Here is a 17506-nt window from a genome sequence, read left to right as displayed (position 1 = left end):
CAATTTTTTGCTTCTCTCAACTACTCGACCGTTTATTTCGACTTTTTACTTTTTCTGAGATTGTTTCTTCTTTGTAGCAAAGATCTATTTGGCAAAATTGAGATACATGTATTTGCAACAGATAGTAATCTATTAGTTGAAATTATGCGTAGACAACAGTTTTCCGATAATAAAAATCAGAAAACGGAACTGAAAAAAACTGCATGGAAGAAGCTTTACAAAATTAAACAGGAGAAATTCGACCTTCTGTCTGACTGATAAATTTTGCTTCTCCTAAAGAAACTATTTTCTTGTACTAATTTAGCAATTTTTTTGCTTCTATTGGATATAACGAAATAACAAAATTTTTACCTCCACATGATCCCCCTGCAAAAAGTCTGTAAAGTTTGCATTTCTCTTCTCTTCTTTCGATTAATCATTTTGTCAATTACCTGTTTCACAAGATTGATTGAATAGATCAAACAAACAATCAATAGATTAGCGTTTTATCGACAGTTAATGTTATAGGTTTGCTACGCAATCTGTCACTAATTGTTCAACATATGTGCACATAAGCAACTATATTATGAAGCAAACATAAAAATTCTGACAAAAAGGATAGATTACTAAATGCTTTTTTAATTTGTGCAACCATTCTGTTTTTCAGTGAAGCTGTTGAACTAAGAAAAGGATATTTTTGTTCTGCACAGCAAGTGCTACTAAAGACAAGATTTAAGAAAGTTGGCATAAATTAGGTTGTGAAAATTTGTCGTCTGAATCGCTGTTTTTGGAAATAAAATAATTGTTAACTTTGTAAATTTTGTAAATTTTGTTTTAATTTTTTTGGCTTTTTTTCAAATTTTTTTAAATTAAATTTTGTTACTACATCAGAGATTTGACATGCACGGCAATAGTTTTTATAATCTAAGACAAAAAACTTTGAATAATTTATATTGAGTTATAATTTCTACTATCAGATTGTGATTTTAAAGGAACACACTCAAATAATTATTTTTCAAAAGACAAAAGATACAAATGAGTGTTCAAAAGACAAAAGATACGAAAATTTTCTGTCTAAAAATTTTTTCTGCATCTCACAAAGAATGCACTTTTCTGTGGCAGTTAAATGTTTTGCTTGTTGTTTTAGCAATAATACTCAAGGCAATTCATATTGATACACAGAAAATATGTTTTTATAAAATCCAAAAATCTGTAATTTTAAAGTATATGAATTCTATGTCTGCAATGAACAAATCTTTATCTCTTAGGTCATACACTGAACTATCGTAAAATTTTTTTAAAAAATTGTTTAAATCTAAGCAGGAATTTTTTTTTTTTTGGGGGGGGGGCTGGCTACTTTTCGTCGAAAGCATCTCTCTTCGTGTTTCCCCTAAAGTATAAACTCGGTTTTTTTGCTTCTTCTCCTTGGCTTAACGATTAAAAATCTACTCTCGGCTTGTATGGCAGTAAATTGTCCTCAATATTTTTTGCACCTCGTCTCTCTTTTTTTCCAACCATTTATTTTATCGAGTCTCCCTTCATTATTGTAGGCTCCTTCATCGAAGTCAAATTTTTTTATTTTTGCATGTTTTCCTTACATGCCTGACATGCTCAGGCAGTTTCGTCATTTTCGAATTTTTCATTGTATTGTTTTTACTATGAAATTACTCTGAACAGTCTGAACAGTTCTATTTTTTTTCTGGATATAATAACAAACGTTTTTAATGTAAATAAGCTGTTTCGGTACTGGTTTTACACGTTAATATGGAAATCCGCAGGTACATTTAGGGGTAAGCCCGGGTTGCAGTTTGTCACTTCTATCTCTTCTTTTGAACTCCACAAAAGTTTTGCAGTTTTGGTTTTTTGCAAAGACTTTGATAGACACAATCGTTCATATAGTCGCGGTTGGTTTCCATTTTGGAAAATATGTACAAATTTTTATCTGCATCCTCAAGTGTTTAAGGCGACTGAAAGCAATGTAGAAAAAAGTTAATGTTAACAAACTTTAAAAGTTCGCTAAATTTTCCAGCTGGAGGACCTGAACAATATCTAAATCCTAGCAATCCATCAGTAGTACATAAGAGGAGAAATTATTTATTCATTCACTCCTGCGTATTCTGTTTTATTCAACAGTAAATTCCATAACCGCCCTCAAGGTATACACAGTTTAATTGGTTTGATGCCCAGTTTCTTTGACTTCATAATTGCTAATTGTAAATCTTGAATTTTTGCTATACCTTTAAAAAAATGACAAACCTTAGTTGAACCGGTCACGTAAAAAAATTATGGAAAATTATTAACTAGAAAATGCAGGCTAAACACTGAATTTCTGAAAACTTTGGCTATTTTTTGCCTTCTTTCAAGTCCTATATAAAATCAGATTCTTTCACAAAAAGTCATCAACCTTATAAATCGGAGACACGGAGAGAAAGTGGCCTGTTTTCACATAACTTGATGTCCATATATTTATTAATTTGTTCTCAAAGCTCACTGTTGAGATCTTCAGCTTTTATCGAAAAGCGGTTTTTATAATTTTGATGAAAATTTGCTTCAAGCTCTTTAAAGAAGTTGATTCTCCTTAATAAATTAATAATATAATAAATTCAACCAAACATAGTTACAACCAGCTTGGTAGTCCCCAGATTAGGGCAAAATCAAGTTTCAGTAATTAAAATTTATCGAAATTTTTTCACCCTGAAGGGTAATCTATTCACTAATTTTCCTTCAAAAAAGTTTTTCAAACCTCTTCGAAACTGATATGGTTTTTTATGTGGTGAATAGTTAGGAGAACTGTTTAGTTGAGCCAAAGAATTTTTTCTGGCTTCAATAAAAAACATTTCATTTGATCTGGTCTTTGCACAACCGATCAATTTTGAACAGTGGCCTGAGCCATTCATAGAATTTAAGCCCAGTGAATTCATGTTAGGCAGATAAGGGTCTTTAGAAACTAGAAAATAACAGATTGGCAAAAGCCGATTTCGAATGAATCTATTAACCCATTCCTTCTAACCCAAAATTGAGTGGCAAGTTATCAATTTTAAACATGATCTTTGCAGTCTTTTCAAGCGTTGATGATACAGATGTCCTAGGTTCCAGACATTTGATGCATAAAAGCCCGAAGAAAATACATAAGTTTTCACCAATGTGCATTTGACAGACAGTTTCTGTTGTGGTGCAGGGTATTGCGCGTCTTGGATGATTCAATTTCTGACATCCTTTCTGTATGGTCATATCGAGCGGATAATTCTAAGACATATTGGACGTAAAAATAATTCCGAGGTCTTTAATTTGTTTTTCGTTCCTTGATACCAATACCTTATACAAACAACACTGTGGACGAATCATATGTATTTTTGTATAAGAACTCGAGAATGTTGTATTTGTCAAAGTTGAAGTTTAATTGTTTGAGCCAGATCAATGGCTCTATTTATATCAAAATGATGCCCTTCTTATCCTGAAATCTGGACAAATATTTTCGAATCATCGGCATTTTTGAATCATCGGCATATTATTAATATGTTAATCAGGTAGTTCATTTATGTACACGGAGTGCAAAGATACAGCAAATATTGATCCCTGAGGACCACCGCTCGAAATTTGGGAGAAAATTGTGTGACTGTCTGCATTTTTACTCTCTGTTGTCGAGTAACAAGATACAAAGCAAAAAAAATTCAAAAGATTTTCTTCAATTACAGAATGATTGAGCTTTTGAAGAGCAATATTAAAAGTAATTGTATTAAATATTTGGCATTATTCAAGTAAACCTTTTGCGGGGATGAAATGTCATCTGAGGTTTCATATAAGTTATCACAATTTAGTAACAATTGAGTTACTGATGGTTGGAATGGCCAAAAACCATGTTGCGCAGCGCATAGCTGCCTTTTCAACTGTTTTCTTAACTTGTTTGTAAAATCTTCCTTGAAAGACAATAGAAATTTCAGAGCTTTACAATTGGTCTGTAATTTCTAATATCCAGTTTGCTACCATTTTTGTGATGAGAACGCACGTTTACGTTTCTCCAGACATTAAAAAACATGTAAGCGTTAAAAATGCAACCAAAAAAAAATTAATATACGGTTTATGACGTACGGCGCTGAGTATTTAATTAGTAATGGTGTTATCTGATAATAAGAAACGACGCCAGAATTAATTGGTGATATTTTTTCTAGCACTTCAATTGCATTGAAAGTGATATCGTATAGAAAAGTTCTAATTGGGCTGTTTCAGACGCAACAATTTTAGCATTTTATCGCTATAAATTGAAGAGAAAGTTTGTTCTTGGATTAGTTTGCGCACAAATTTGTATGCATCATCTTTTGTGTCAATACAGAAACCCTCGATGAAAATTTTGTTTATCTTTAAGCAACACAGTAAATTTCTAACTCTCTCCAATCTTCTTTTTGTTTCCCTCAGCGTTTTCAACTTGTTTTCCAAGTGAGCACTATGAGAAAACTTTTAAGAGGGTTTCGCAAGCTAACGTTTTGTTGCATGATGTATTAAATCTTCGCAAGCATTATAAAAAATCTGAATAAAAACAATGTATCAGGTCATTGGGACACCTGTTCAACATAGTGGGGATTTCAAAATGAGACATGAATAATTGCCTATCTGCCTTCTTGATAGTAAGTTTTTGGAAGAGAGATTTTTGTTCTTTTCTTGTGCATCTGACGAAAATGTCTGCTGAGAAAAATCACATTGCTAGAGATTATTGCATAGTAAAACGTCGGGACAGCAGTTTGAGTTAAGTATTGATCAAAGATTCAATAAATTTTACTTCTTCTAAGATACATATCCATAGTCATTCCAGCTGAAAAATGTATAGCAGTCAGTTTTTCAAGTTTTAAAACGACATCAGTATTTTTCCGAGTGATAGAATCAAAAAAGGACTAAGAATCAAAAAGAAAATAAAAAGTCGTTCAGGAAATAAGCGGAAATTAATAAAGATCAAAGTTTGTTTCAATTTCTGTGGCTTCATTGAAACAAAAGTTTTTTGTGAGCAATAAGAGTACTACCGTGAGTTTCAACTTTTCTATCTCTTCTTGACTGCATAAAAAAAATGCTGAGTTGAGAAAGTATCTGAATTTATTATTTCGTCTATAAACCATGTTTTGTTAATCACAGTATGTCAATATAATGTTCCTTTAGTAAGATGTATTGAACAAGTCCGCGGTCAATTATTAAAATTGACCGTAATTTGTTGCCCGCCGGTCACGAACGTGAGGTTGTGTGATTACCTAGCTTCTGACATGTTTGTCTACTGATAGGGTTGTGTCTATGCACTCGTTTTTGCCGAACAGCGCTTTTGACCTAATTTTGATTTCTGATCTGTTAATGCTCAGTTTTCGAGCAGTTTTGAAAAAAAAGACTTGTAGCTTCTTTTCTTTCTCCCAATCTTCTTTCGATAAGAAGGCTTTTACAAAAATCTTTTGAGCATTTATATTTTTATTCGAAATCAGGACCTGTTGAAAGTTCCAGGAATTTGTCATGATAATTACAAATGGACGTGTTTTTTTGTGGTTTTTGACGAACCGCATACTTGATCTACTTTTGGTTTCTGATCTGTTAACGCTCAGTTCTTGAGCAGTTTTGAAACAAGAGACATGTAGCTTCTTTTCCTTCTCCCAGTCTTCTTTCGATAAGAATGCTTTTACAAAAACCTTTTTTGCCTTCAATTTTTGTTTCGGAATGAAGAGCTGTTGAAAGTTCCAGGATTTTTCAACATAACTACAATTGGACGTGTTTTTTTTCTGCTTCGTCAATTTTTTCAAGTCGGAAAATATCTTTAACCATGATTTTTTCAATTCCACAAGACTGATCAATCTAATTCTTGTTTCTCATTTTAGCTGATCACTTTTACAAAATAAGTTGCTCCCGTATCAGTTTTAGGTTTCTCAGCACCTCCAAAAAGGACGAATTCGTTTTTTTGTTTTGGTTTTCAATCTTTTGAGTGAGTTTTATTGTTGTCACATGATGCTTTTGAAGAGAGTTGTTTTTCTGGTTCGGAAGTGTTAGCAGTTCTAAAGCAATCGCGAACTTCAGTTTTGAATGATTCTATCTCAGATTTCAAGTTGTTTTTCATATCTTCAATTTTTTGAGACAACTCATCTTCAATGTTTGACTGATCTTGGGGCATCACGACTTGAGCTCGACAATGTAGACAGGCCCAAAAAACATTCATTAAATTTCCCAGTGTTTAAAATTTTTATCTGATAGATATGTGCAGTTAACGTGAAACCATTTGAAACACTTGAAGCATTTTATTCTAAATGCAGTACAATTGCTTCTACATATATCGCATGGAAAATCTTCACAAGACGTTTCTCTTGTTTTACAGCCTTTTTTGTGAGGTACATTTCCTTTCAACGTGCCTATTGGCACGCCAAGGAACCTGGGGCAGTTTAAAACAATGCCTTAGTGGTGCATCTTAGTCGTGCGTTCACCAGACTTTCGTGCGTTCACCAGACTTTCGTGCGTTCATCAGACCTTCGTGCGTTCACCAGACTATTCGTGCGTTCATGATCAGACTTTCGTGCGTTCACCAGACTATTCGTGCGTTCATGATCAGACTTTCGTGCGTTCACCAGACTATTCGTGCGTTCATGATCAGACTTTCGTGCGTTCACCAGACTATTCGTGCGTTCATGATCAGACTTTCGTGCGTTCACCAGACTATTCGTGCGTTCATGATCAGACTTTCGTGCGTTCACCAGACTATTCGTGCGTTCATGATCAGACTTTCGTGCGTTTTTCCTTGTTTCCAGACCATGTAAAATTGAACGCACGACACCCCCGTCGTGCGTTCATCTGGGTCTGGACATATCAACTTTCCGTCTGGGACCTCAACCTGGGTTCTTTTAAGTCCTATATAAAATCAGATTCTTTCACAAAAAGTCATCAACCTTATAAAACGGAGACACGGAGAGAAAGTGGCCTGTTTTCACATAATTTGATGTCCATATATTTATTAATTTGTTCTCAAAGCTCACTTTTGAGATCTTCAGCTTTTATGGAAAAGCGGTTTTTATAATTTTGATGAAAATTTGCTTCAAGCTCTTTAAAGAAGTTGATTCTCCTTAATAAAGTTAATAATATAATAAATTCAACCAAACATAGTTACAACCAGCTTGGTAGTCCCCAGATTAGGGCAAAATCAAGTTTCAGTAACTAAAATTTATCGAAATTTTTTCACCCTGAAGGGTAATCTATTCACTGATTTTCCTTCAAAAAAGTTTTTCAATTCTCTTCGAAACTGATATGGTTTTTTATGTGGTGAATAGTTAGGAGAACTGTTTAATGAGCCAAAGAATTTTTTCTGGCTTCAATAAAAAACATTTCATTTGATCTGGTCTTTGCACAACCGATCAATTTTGAACAGTGGCCTGAGCCATTCATAGAATTTAAGCCCAGTGAATTCATGTTAGGCAGATAAGGGTCTTTAGAAACTAGAAAATAACAGATTGGCAAAAGCCGATTTCGAATGAATCTATTAACCCATTCCTTCTAACCCAAAATTGAGTGGCAAGTTATCAATTTTAAACATGATCTTTGCAGTCTTTTCAAGCGTTGATGATACAGATGTCCTAGGTTCCAGACATTTGATGCATAAAAGCCCGAAGAAAATACATAAGTTTTCACCAATGTGCATTTGACAGACAGTTTCTGTTGTGGTGCAGGGTATTGCGCGTCTTGGATGATTCAATTTCTGACATCCTTTCCGTATGGTCATATCGAGCGGATAATTCTAAGACATATTGGACGTAAAAATAATTCCGAGGTCTTTAATTTGTTTTTCGTTCCTTGATACCAATACCTTATACAAACAACACTGTGGACGAATCATATGTATTTTTGTATAAGAACTCGAGAATGTTGTATTTGTCAAAGTTGAAGTTTAATTGTTTGAGCCAAATCAATGGCTCTATTTATATCAAAATGATGCCCTTCTTATCCTGAAATCTGGACAAATATTTTCGAATCATCGGCATTTTTGAATCATCGGCATATTATTAATATGTTAATCAGGTAGTTCATTTATGTACACGGAGTGCAAAGATACAGCAAATATTGATCCCTGAGGACCACCGCTCGAAATTTGGGAGAAAATTGTGTGACTGTCTGCATTTTTACTCTCTGTTGTCGAGTAACAAGATACAAAGCAAAAAAAAAAATTCAAAAGATTTTCATCAATTACAAAATGATTGAGCTTTTGAAGAGCAATATTAAAAGTAATTGTATTAAATATTTGGCAATATCCAAGTAAACCTTTTGCGGGGATGAAATGTCATCTGAGGTTTCATATAAGTTATCACAATTTAGTAACAATTGAGTTACTGATGGTTGGAATGGCCAAAAACCATGTTGCGCAGCAAATAGCTGCCTTTTCAACTGTTTTCTTAACTTGTTTGTAAAATCTTCCTTGAAAGACAATAGAAATTTCAGAGCTTTACAATTGGTCTGTAATTTCTAATATCCAGTTTGCTACCATTTTTGTGATGAGAACGCACGTTTACGTTTCTCCAGACATTAAAAAACTTGTAAGCGTTAAAAATGCAACCAAAAAAAATTAATATACGGTTTATGACGTACGGCGCTGAGTATTTAATTAGTAATGGTGTTATCTGATAATAAGAAACGACGCCAGAATTAATTGGTGATATTTTTTCTAGCACTTCAATTGCGTTGAAAGTGATATCGTACAGAAAGTTCTGATTGGGCTGTTTCAGACGCAACAATTTTAGCATTATATCGCTATAAAGTGAAGAGAAAGTTTGTTCTTGAATTAGTTTGCGCACAAATTTGTATGCATCATCTTTTGTGTCAATACAGAAACCCTCGATGAAAATTTTGTTTATCCTTAAGCAACACAGTAAATTTCTAACTCTCTCCAATCTTCTTTTTGTTTCCCTCAGCGTCTTCAACTTGTTTTCCAAGTGAGCACTATGAGAAAACTTGTAAGAGGGTTTCGCAAGCTAACGTTTTGTTGCATGATGTATTAAATCTTCGCAAGCATTATAAAAAATCTGAATAAAAACAATGTATCAGGTCATTGGGACACTGGTTCAACATAGTGGGGATTTCAAAATGAGACATGAATAATTGCCTATCTGCCTTCTTGATAGTAAGTTTTTGGAAGAGAGTTTTTTGTTCTTTTCTTGTGCATCTGACGAAAATGTCTGCTGAGAAAAATCACATTGCTAGAGATTATTGCATAGTAAAACGTCGGGACAGCAGTTTGAGTTAAGTATTGATCAAAGATTCAATAAATTTTACTTCTTCTAAGATGCATATCCGTAGTCATTCCAGCTGAAAAATGTATAGCAGTCAGTTTTTCAAGTTTTAAAACGACATCAGTATTTTTCCGAGTACTAGAATCAAAAAAGGACTAAGAATCAAAAAGAAAATAAAAAGTCGTTCAGGAAATAAGCGGAAATTAATAAAAATCAAAGTTTGTTTCAATTTCTGTGGCTTCATTGAAACAAAAGTTTTTTGTGAGCAATAAGAGTACTACCGTGAGTTTCAACTTTTCTATCTCTTCTTGACTGCATAAAAAAATGCTGAGTTGAGAAAGTATCTGAATTTATTATTTCGTCTATAAACCATGTTTTGTTAATCAAAGTATGTCAATATAATGTTCCTTTAGTAAGATGTATTGAACAAGTCCGCGGTCAATTGTTAAAATTGACCGTAATTTGTTGCCCGCCGGTCATGAACGTGAGGTTGTGTGATTACCTAGCTTCTGACATGTTTGTCTACTGATAGGGTTGTGTCTATGCACTGGTTTTTGCCGAACAGCGCTTTTGACCTAATTTTGATTTCTGATCTGTTAATGCTCAGTTTTTTAGCAGTTTTGAAAAAAAAAGACTTGTAGCTTCTTTTCCTTCTCCCAATCTTCTTTCGATAAGAAGGCTTTTACAAAAATCTTTTGAGCATTTATATTTTTATTCGAAATCAGGACCTGTTGAAAGTTCCAGGAATTTGTCATGATAATTACAAATGGACGTGTTTTTGTGTGGTTTTTGACGAACCGCATACTTGATCTACTTTTGGTTTCTGATCTGTTAACGCTCAGTTTTTGAGCAGTTTTGAAACAAGAGACATGTAGCTTCTTTTCCTTCTCCCAGTCTTCTTTCGATAAGAATGCTTTTACAAAAACCTTTTTTGCCTTCAATTTTTGTTTCGGAATGAAGAGCTGTTGAAAGTTCCAGGAATTTGTCATGATAATTACAAATGGACGTGTTTTTGTGTGGTTTTTGACGAACCGCATACTTGATCTACTTTTGGTTTCTGATCTGTTAACGCTCAGTTTTTGAGCAGTTTTGAAACAAGAGACATGTAGCTTCTTTTCCTTCTCCCAGTCTTCTTTCGATAAGAATGCTTTTACAAAAACCTTTTTTGCCTTCAATTTTTGTTTCGGAATGAAGAGCTGTTGAAAGTTCCAGGATTTTTCAACATAACTACAATTGGACGTGTTTTTTTTGCTGCTTCGTCAATTTTTTCAAGTCGGAAAATATCTTTAACCATGATTTTTTCAATTCCACAAGACTGATCAATCTAATTCTTGTTTCTCATTTTAGCTGATCACTTTTACAAAATAAGTTGCTCCCGTATCAGTTTTAGGTTTCTCAGCACCTCCGAAAAGGACGAATTCGTTTTTTTGTTTTGATTTTCAATCTTTTGAGTGAGTTTTATTGTTGTCACATGATGCTTTTGAAGAGAGTTGTTTTTCTGGTTCGGAAGTGTTAGCAGTTCTAAAGCAATCGCGAACTTCAGTTTTGAATGATTCTATCTCAGATTTCAAGTTGTTTTTCATATCTTCAATTTTTTGAGACAACTCATCTTCAATGTTTGACTGATCTTGGGGAATCACGACTTGAGCTCGACAATGTAGACAGGCCCAAAAAACATTCATTAAATTTCCCAGTGTTTAAAATTTTTATCTGATAGATATGTGCAGTTAACGTGAAACCATTTGAAACACTTGAAGCATTTTATTCTAAATGCAGTACAATTGCTTCTACATATATCGCATGGAAAATCTTCACAAGACGTTTCTCTTGTTTTACAGCCTTTTTTGTGAGGTACATTTCCTTTCAACGTGCCTATTGGCACGCCAAAGAACCTGGGGCAGTTTAAAACAATGCCTTAGTGGTGCATCTTAGTCGTGCGTTCACCAGACTTTCGTGCGTTCACCAGACTTTCGTGCGTTCATCAGACCTTCGTGCGTTCACCAGACTATTCGTGCGTTCATGATCAGACTTTCGTGCGTTCACCAGACTATTCGTGCGTTCATGATCAGACTTTCGTGCGTTCACCAGACTATTCGTGCGTTCATGATCAGACTTTCGTTCGTTTTTCCTTGTTTCCAGACCATGTAAATTTGAACGCACGACACCCCCGTCGTGCGTTCATCTGGGTCTGGACATATCGACTTTCCGTCTGGGACCTCAACCTGGGTTCTTTTAAGTCCTATATAAAATCAGATTCTTTCACAAAAAGTCATCAACCTTATAAAACGGAGACACGGAGAGAAAGTGGCCTGTTTTCACATAATTTGATGTCCATATATTTATTAATTTGCTCTCAAAGCTCACTTTTGAGATCTTCAGCTTTTATGGAAAAGCGGTTTTTATAATTTTGATGAAAATTTGCTTCAAGCTCTTTAAAGAAGTTGATTCTCCTTAATAAAGTTAATAATATAATAAATTCAACCAAACATAGTTACAACCAGCTTGGTAGTCCCCAGATTAGGGCAAAATCAAGTTTCAGTAATTAAAATTTATCGAAATTTTTTCACCCTGAAGGGTAATCTATTCACTAATTTTCCTTCAAAAAAGTTTTTCAATTCTCTTCGAAACTGATATGGTTTTTTATGTGGTGAATAGTTAGGAGAACTGTTTAGTTGAGCCAAAGAATTTTTTCTGGCTTCGATAAAAAATATTTCATTTGATCTGGTCTTTGCACAACCGAAAAATTTTGAACAGTGGCCTGAGCCATTCATAGAATTTAAGCCCAGTGAATTCATATTAGGCAGATAATGGTTTTTAGAAACTAGAAAATAACAGATTGGCAAAAGAATGAATCTATTAACCCATTCCTTCTAACCCAAAATTGAATGGCAAGTTATCAATTTTAAACATGATCTTTGCAGTCTTTTCAAGCGTTGATGATACAGATGTCCTAGGTTCCAGACATTTGATGCATAAAAGCCCGAAGAAAATACATAAGTTTTCACCAATGTGCATTTGACAGACAGTTTCTGTTGTGATGCAGGGTATTGCGCGTCTTGGATGATTCAATTTCTGACATCCTTTCTGTATGGTCATATCGAGCGGATAATTCTAAGACATATTGGACGTAAAAATAATTCCGAAGTCTTTAATTTGTTTTTCGTTCCTTGATACCAATACCTTATACAAACAACACTGTGGACGAATCATATGTATTTTTGTATAAGAACTCGAGAATGTTGTATTTGTCAAAGTTGAAGTTTAATTGTTTGAGCCAGATCAACGGCTCTATTTATATCAAAATGATGCCCTTCTTATCCTGAAATCTGGACAAATATTTTCGAATCATCGGCATTTTTGAATCATCGGCATATTATTAATATGTTAATCAGGTAGTTCATTTATGTACACGGAGTGCAATGATACAGCAAATATTGATCCCTGAGGACCACCGCTCGAAATTTGGGAGAAAATTGTGTGACTGTCTGCATTTTTACTCTCTGTTGTCGAGTAACAAGATACAAAGCAAAAAAAAATTCAAAAGATTTTCATCAATTACAAAATGATTGAGCTTTTGAAGAGCAATATCAAAAGTAATTGTATTAAATATTTGGCAATATCCAAGTAAACCTTTTGCGGGGATGAAATGTCATCTGAGGTTTCATATAAGTTATCACATTTTAGTAACAATTGAGTTACTGATGGTTGGAATGGCCAAAAATCTTTTTGCGCAGCGCATGGCTGCCTTTTCAACTGTTTTCTTAACTTGTTTGTAAAATCTTCCTTGAAAGACAATAGAAATTTCAGAGCTTTACAATTGGTCTGTAATTTCTAATATCCAGTTTGCTACCATTTTTGTGATGAGAACGCACGTTTACGTTTCTCCAGACATTAAAAAACTTGTAAGCGTTAAAAATGCAACCAAAAAAAATTAATATACGGTTTATGACGTACGGCGCTGAGTATTTAATTAGTAATGGTGTTATCTGATAATAAGAAACGACGCCAGAATTAATTGGTGATATTTTTTCTAGCACTTCAATTGCGTTGAAAGTGATATCGTACAGAAAAGTTCTGATTGGGCTGTTTCAGACGCAACAATTTTAGCATTATATCGCTATAAATTGAAGAGAAAGTTTGTTCTTGAATTAGTTTGCGCACAAATTTGTATGCATCATCTTTTGTGTCAATACAGAAACCCTCGATGAAAATTTTGTTTATCCTTAAGCAACACAGTAAATTTCTAACTCTCTCCAATCTTCTTTTTGTTTCCCTCAGCGTCTTCAACTTGTTTTCCAAGTGAGCACTATAAGAAAATTGTAAGAGGGTTTTGCAAGCTAACGTTTTGTTGCATGATGTATTAAATCTTCGCAAGCATTATAAAAAATCTGAATAAAAACAATGTATCAGGTCATTGGGACACCTGTTCAACATAGTGGGGATTTCAAAATGAGACATGAATAATTGCCTATCTGCCTTCTTGATAGTAAGTTTTTGGAAGAGAGATTTTTGTTCTTTTCTTGTGCATCTGACGAAAATGTCTGCTGAGAAAAATCACATTGCTAGAGATTATTGCATAGTAAAACGTCGGGACAGCAGTTTGAGTTAAGTATTGATCAAAGGTTCAATAAATTTTACTTCTTCTAAGATGCATATCCGTAGTCATTCCAGCTGAAAAATGTATAGCAGTCAGTTTTTCAAGTTTTAAAACGACATCAGTATTTTTCCGAGTACTAGAATCAAAAAAGGACTAAGAATCAAAAAGAAAATAAAAAGTCGTTCAGGAAATAAGCGGAAATTAATAAAAATCTAAGTTTGTTTCAATTTCTGTGTCTTCATTGAAACAAAAGTTTTTTGTGAGCAATAAGAGTACTACCGTGAGTTTCAACTTTTCTATCTCTTCTTGACTGCATAGAAAAAATGCTGCGTTGAGAAAGTATCTGAATTTATTATTTCGTCTATAAACCATGTTTTGTTAATCAAAGTATGTCAATATAATGTTCCTTTAGAAAGATGTATTGAACAAGTCCGCGGTCAATTGTTAAAATTGACCGTAATTTGTTGCCCGCCGGTCATGAACGTGAGGTTGTGTGATTACCTAGCTTCTGACATGTTTGTCTACTGATAGGGTTGTGTCTATGCACTGGTTTTTGCCGAACAGCGCTTTTGACCTAATTTTGATTTCTGATCTGTTAATGCTCAGTTTTTTAGCAGTTTTGAAAAAAAAAGACTTGTAGCTTCTTTTCCTTCTCCCAATCTTCTTTCGATAAGAAGGCTTTTAGAAAAATCTTTTGAGCATTTATATTTTTATTCGAAATCAGGACCTGTTGAAAGTTCCAGGAATTTGTCATGATAATTACAAATGGACGTGTTTTTGTGTGGTTTTTGACGAACCGCATACTTGATCTACTTTTGGTTTCTGATCTGTTAACGCTCAGTTTTTGAGCAGTTTTGAAACAAGAGACATGTAGCTTCTTTTCCTTCTCCCAGTCTTCTTTCGATAAGAATGCTTTTACAAAAACCTTTTTTGCCTTCAATTTTTGTTTCGGAATGAAGAGCTGTTGAAAGTTCCAGGATTTTTCAACATAACTACAATTGGACGTGTTTTTTTGCTGCTTCGTCAATTTTTTCAAGTCGGAAAATATCTTTAACCATGATTTTTTCAATTCCACAAGACTGATCAATCTAATTCTTGTTTCTCATTTTAGCTGATCACTTTTACAAATTAAGTTGCTCCCGTATCAATTTTAGGTTTCTCAGCACCTCCAAAAAGGACGAATTCGTTTTTTTGTTTTGGTTTTCAATCTTTTGAGTGAGTTTTATTGTTGTCACATGATGCTTTTGAAGAGAGTTGTTTTTCTGGTTCGGAAGTGGTAGCAGTTCTAAAGCAATCGCGAACTTCAGTTTTGAATGATTCTATCTCAGATTTCAAGTTGTTTTTCATATCTTCAATTTTTTGAGACAGCTCATCTTCAATGTTTGACTGATCTTGGGGAATCACGACTTGAGATCGACAATGTAGACAGGCCCAAAAAACATTCATTAAATTTCCCAGTGTTTAAAATTTTTATCTGATAGATATGTGCAGTTAACGTGAAACCATTTGAAACACTTGAAGCATTTTATTCTAAATGCAGTACAATTGCTTCTACATATATCGCATGGAAAATCTTCACAAGACGTTTCTCTTGTTTTACAGCCTTTTTTGTGAGGTACATTTCCTTTCAACGTGCCTATTGGCACGCCAAGGAACCTGGGGCAGTTTAAAACAATGCCTTAGTGGTGCATCAATGCTAAAAAGCTTAAGGAGGTGACTGCTTTTTTTATATTAAAAAAAACAACCAAATTAGTGGAGTGATCTAACTGGATCAGCCCTTTTTCTAGCTTCAGAGTGTTTTTCCACCACAAAATAACATTCAGCACGCAAACAAGGGATCCTCGTTCCAAAGTTTCATATATGATAATTCTTTGATATATCAAATCTCCTCTCAACGCTTTTCTTTAGTAAGGCAAAAAAGGTATTTTTTTATAAAAAATTTTGTCGAGATCTGAGAATTTGGGACAAGGAAAGCGGAATGATACGAAGCCTTGCTGTTTATTAAGCCCCACTGTTTTTAGACAGTAAGTTTCCCACTGTCATAGCTAATTTTGTTTTCATTTCGCAGTGCAGTTTTGTTAAGAATGTAACTTAACTTGTAATTGGAAACTAAATTTTCTTTTGATCAAATTTTTTAAGTAAGGAAGATATTAAGTTGTTATGACGCTTGTTATCATGTCTATATGACGCTTTAATTAGTTCCTCAAAAAGCATTACTGCATAAAATTTTTCTTCAACTTTGTTGTAATACTGCAGTATAACTCTCAAAAATGACAGCTCAAAAGACAGCAGAAAATTTAATTGAGGCATTTTTTCTGTAAATTAGCGAAGTTAAACTGGCATTAAAGACTCTGATGCTACAACATGACTTGTGTTAATTTCACATCAAAAGCTTCGATTATAACAAAAAAAATATTTGCTTTCAGAAGACGTTTTTAGCATTTATAGATTTTGAATTCATTAAGATCGTTTGTTGTGCTGTTTAGGAAAACATCGAAAAAAATATTTACAAATTGATTAGTAAGTTTTTAATGTTACCTCTCTTTAGTACTAATGTTTTACAGTTACCTCTTTTGACTTTTTGTTTGGTTTTGTTGAAGGAAGCTGCTATATGCTGATATAACTTTAGGGGGTGTTGCAGTGTCAAAATTCTTCTCCTAGAAGGCTGCTATTGTAATCATTTGAAAAATCTTTAACTTTATTTTGAATGGAGCTGAGCAATCTAGCAATCTACGCTCAAAGATGAGCAATCCACGCTCAAAATAGTTGTTTATTAGTATGATTTAATGTTTAAATTATTTTGACTTTAATTCAATGAGTTTTTCTGATAAACAATCCTGGATTTTTTAAAGAAAAAGGAGTTTTTTTTAAAAAATGGTACTCTTTGCAGCAACATAATTTTACAAAGAAAAGTGCAGTTTTTGATTAGAATTAGACGATTTTTGAGAACTTCTCGGCAGCTTGGTGATCTATTAAGATCAAATTTTTTGAAGGGTCAACTCAAAACGTTAACTGCAAAATTTTGAAACTACCGGTGAGAGTTGAAGTAGTCCCTTTTTGTATTGAAAATATAATGTTAATTGTTTAAAGTATGAAAAGATATAGGTACCTCAATCCACGTGCTGATTTATATCTTGGTTATTTTTGAAATGAGTTAATGCAACAAGGAGCTAACACGTGCTATTTACACCTGATTTGTCCGCAACTTTTCACATTGTTATATGTGGTATGTTGACCCTTGATCTTTTAATGAAGTAAATTATCAGAGTAGATAGCTAGTTAAGATCGGATGTCATAAGAAGTCAAGGAAGTTATAAATTAAATATGATCACCATGAATGTAAAAGAGCGTCAATTTGGGGTAATAAATAGGGACTGAATTTTGTGTTAATCGCTACAGTTGTCAACCACTATTTCTAATTTAACTCTTCGTTTACAATATTTGTCTCTGCCTTCCCATTAGCCGACAGGTTATGGGCCCAGAGCTTTTCTAAGTTAAATAATCGACCCCCCCCCCTCGTAAATAAAAAAACATTGTTGCTGCACTTCTTTGCTAAATAAGAGGGTCGCTGAAATCACTGGGGGAGGAAGACACAGAGGACAAGGAGAGACAAGCCTTGTAGTCAAGAAGTGGCCAAATGAGACCAGAAAAAGCAAGAGTAAGAAGCTTGTGTGGCTGGTTGAGGGCCTTCATATTTGGAGTT

General features: G+C 33.9%; 1 protein-coding gene across 2 annotated transcripts in view; it reads left to right on the top strand.

Annotated features, from left to right (window-relative positions):
• LOC142351890 (uncharacterized) overlaps positions 1-17506 on the top strand; it is a 33642-nt gene that overhangs the window by 2095 nt on the left and 14041 nt on the right. The window contains exon 1 of one of the 2 annotated variants that reach the window (XM_075404143.1): positions 16269-16323. The exons of the other annotated variant lie outside the window; for it this stretch is intronic. The gene's annotated coding sequence lies outside the window, so the exon portion shown is untranslated. Of the gene's footprint in view, positions 1-16268; positions 16324-17506 lie in introns of those variants that run through there. 2 annotated transcript variants of the gene reach the window in all.

The sequence above is a fragment of the Convolutriloba macropyga genome, chromosome 13 (genome assembly GCF_964194025.1).
Source record: "Convolutriloba macropyga chromosome 13, txConMacr16.3, whole genome shotgun sequence".
Classification (NCBI taxonomy): Eukaryota; Metazoa; Xenacoelomorpha; order Acoela; family Convolutidae; genus Convolutriloba; species Convolutriloba macropyga.
This window is presented reverse-complemented; position numbering and strand designations above follow the sequence as displayed.